Here is a 3,752-nt window from a genome sequence, read left to right as displayed (position 1 = left end):
GAGTAACAAGAAATACAAAGAAAGCAAAACCAATTTAGTTGCTCATGAAGCACAGCCTGAAAAAAGTTAATTTATTTACTGTTAATTTCCCTCCCACCCTCACACGCATTTCACCACTGAAAATCCACTATAATCAGTTATTCTGCAAGTGTATATCTTGTTTAAAGGCCAAAGCCTGCAAACACTTGGGTAAATAAATCCTTATAACATAGGAGAGGTGTCTGTATTGATTTTATTTAAGCTACGTATGTAAATAAATACTTGCTGGGCAGCCCTGTGCTTGAGATGTCAGAATGGGATGCATGAAACCCAAATTCAATTTCATGCTCTGCCAAATTGCCAGCACAACCTTGGGAATACCATTTAGCGGTTTTTTTTTCCCCCCTCAGTTTCTTGTCTGTGTAATGTGAATGATAGCACCTCTATACCTTGTGTGGGTGTTGGGAGAATAAATACACTCAAGATATTGAAGTGCTCAAATACTATAATAAATAGGCCCATATAAGCACCTAAGACAGATTTAATGCTGAATTTACTCATTGCCAGGCACAGAATTTCCTAGTGGGAATAGTCTCATAAAAGTCAATAGAAGAACTTGGGGTAGCACATATGTCTGGAAGTAAGCATCTGCAGGAACAAGTGCTAAACTTGTCAGTTTGTCCTTGCATTGGTGGGTTTGTCCCAGTTTTGGTGCAAGGAAAAGCAGATGCAACTTGTGATTTCCCTGTGTCAGTTCAGACCACAGTGTATGCCAATGACTATCCTACTTTTATCTGTTGCAATGACTCTTACAGGGCATTTCATATTTCAAAAATCACTGAGGTAGAACAACACTGTAGCAATGATCCCTCCCACCTTACTCTTCTGGTTTACTCACAATTTGCCTCCTATAATGATACCAGCAAGGAGGAAAGGGAAATTACACTCAATGGCATCTTTGCAACAATGTAGGAAAAGCATTGTAGGGCAATACTAAATTAGGCCCCTTGTTTGCCTGTAAAGTACGCCATATGCCCCATATGGTATGAGAATAACAGTAAGAGTGGAATATGATTTAATAAAAGGTATGAGCTAATCTAAACTCTGTGAACAGTCTGTTCAAAGATGAGATGAGCAAAGCACATTTAAAATTAAATTTAAATAATTAGTAGAGAAACCCTTGCAGCCATTCACCTCATATGGGAGGGCTAAGACTGTAAACTGCATTCCACCCTCTAAATGCCAATCTGTGAAGACATTTGGGAAGGTCAAATCTTGCACAAAAAAATATAAGGCCAGCCTTATATGTTAGTTCCCCTGAGGAGGTGCACTAACTTAGGCTGAGAACAGGTTAGCTCAATCTAGTGAATGTTTGCATACATTCAGAGCATGGCCCAAGAGCCTGGAAACCCCAGCCCTGAGGCTGTGCTCCCACCTACCTCTACAACCCTGATCAGGCTCTTTGTAGCTCTCTAACCACCCTCAGCGTTTACTCCCCGCCCCCACCACAGACCCACTAATTCTCCCTGCCTCTACCTCATCCCACAAACCTGCCTGTCCACCCTTAGTTACTTACACTAGGTCCCCATGCAGCTCCCAGCACCAACAGTTATCTGCACACATGGCTCCTGATCTACAATCACAGATCAAGTCTGTGTGATAGACTGGGTACAGCCAACATCTGCACATACCCTAAGAAATTCCAACCACAATTCTAGAAAAACAACTAAAATTGATACTCCAGTCCAATTCTACTACTTTTTAAATCACACAGAATAGTACTTTTACCCTCTATCACTTTTAATATAATGGGATTAAGTCACAGAGGGCCAGATAATAAAGCCTTTACTCATTCTGGAGAGCAATTAAGTGATACCAGGAACTACTTGTGTGAGCAGCTGCCATGGTGCCTTAAGTGGGAAGGCAATTGGTGTCTCTTCCTAAGGAAATAGTTTACAAAGATTAGAGCCAAGCTAGCTTTATTTTACCCCTTACATTCTCAGTTTAGTCAGCAAAACATGTATAATTTACCAAATATGGTGGAACTAGAAAAATTACAATTTCTTCAACAACCACAAAGCTGGACAAGTTAGATACAAGTTTGAATCGTATGAAATATTCTTAATTTCTCCAATTTGAACAATTAAGTAATATCTTTCTATTATTTTAGTTTTAGGAGGTTAGGGAAGGGCAATAGTCAACCCTAGTGAGTGTTGCAATTTCAGTTGTAATTACTGTGCAGTTTCATCAGGAAGAACCAGTCTTCCTTTTTGTAACCCATCACAAGCTTTTAGAATTCTATATTTAAGCGCCATTAACCTTTTCCAGTAAAAGTATGTAGGCAGATTCAAAAATAAAGTACAGTATATTTTGGGAGCCATTCTTCCACATCCCTGCAACAAGTAATATTTAACATTAGCGACCTATGATTTGAATATTTAATATGTTAATTGTATCCGTTATATATTATAAAAACACACATTCTACCAAGTACCAACAGTCTGGAAATTAAACCCAAGACTGATAAAGTGGAGGCAAAGCAAGGTCTACTCCTCCATAAGCAGTACTACATCCTTAAAAGAGCTCAATGAAATGATCCAATCAAACTCAGGGATATCACTTAAATGGTTAAAGCTAGAGGCTCCTGCTAACACAGCCAGCAGTGTCTAGTGCCAAGAAACAGAAAGCAGTTTCCAAGTTGGCATAAGCAGCTATGATTCAATACATTATTAAATGCAAAATGCATTTAATGTATTTAAATATGTTTTTAATTTTTTTTCATATTAAGGATTAGTTAACATAAAGGGTGGGGAAAAGTCTAATGTAATACTAGATTATTTATTAAATTATTGTACTACTGGCTAATCTTGATAGCCTACTATAAAACCCAGCCCAAAACTCTTATTCAAAACACTCCGTTAAAATAATTAAGGTATTTGTAACTGTTTGAAAAGGAGTCTTTACACAACTAGTCTTTAGAACAGAATTAAATCCAAGGGTTTGCTATAAAAACCTCATTGACACTGTTCTGGCTACAACATAAATAGAAGCTCAAGAATTAAAAAACTATTGCAATTTTCCAGGTTTCTGTACAGAACAGTTAGAATGGTAACAAATGCACACACCTCTGCCACACTTCAAAATCCAGGCAGTAGTCTACTGCTTAAAGAAAGGGCAAGAACCAACTATGTGCAAAACAGCTAAAGATGAGCAAGTTTCACCAGTCTAGAGAATCTGCTATACATCAGGGCAGATTTTATATTGTTAGCCAGGGTCCCAAAGGTACAACCTTGTCAAAGGAGGTGAGATTTACTAGCTCTATTCCTCAAAGAGAAGTTCCCTTTGGCAGGATCAGAGACACCTAAACCAGATATTAAAAATAAATGTATTACCTTGCTTGAGTGAGCCAAGACTTTAATCTAGCAGGGTAGGACTTTTCCAAACACAATTCACTTAGAGATACAGATTAGTTCAAAAGCTAAAGCAAGTTGCATGTCACAACATTAAATCTCAAAATATATGGCCAGTTTGAAATACACAGACACATTTTGACACATGTTTGGGCACCTCTCTGCGAACTGGATTGATGCAGACATTCTTTTACTGTTGTTTAACACACTAAGGATTGAATTTCTTGCTGCCGTCCAGCTCCTTGGACTAACATATTACAGGATGCAAAGCGAACAAGCCTGGGAGGGAAAAGGAGGGGTAGTCATGTCTCCAGTTCATTGTGCTATGAGAAAACTGCTAACAAGAAAATATTGGAATTAAGT

General features: G+C 38.2%; 1 protein-coding gene across 1 annotated transcript in view; it reads right to left on the bottom strand.

The window, feature by feature from the left end:
• The window catches only part of PLOD2 (procollagen-lysine,2-oxoglutarate 5-dioxygenase 2), a 99,127-nt gene that overhangs the window by 94,469 nt on the left and 906 nt on the right, over positions 1-3,752 (bottom strand). The gene's annotated exons all lie outside the window — the stretch shown is intronic.

This window comes from Alligator sinensis, unplaced genomic scaffold (genome assembly GCF_000455745.1).
Source record: "Alligator sinensis unplaced genomic scaffold, ASM45574v1 scaffold39_1, whole genome shotgun sequence".
Taxonomy (NCBI): Eukaryota; Metazoa; Chordata; order Crocodylia; family Alligatoridae; genus Alligator; species Alligator sinensis.
Note: the sequence above shows the minus strand (reverse complement) of the source record. Positions and strands in the feature narration are given on the sequence as shown.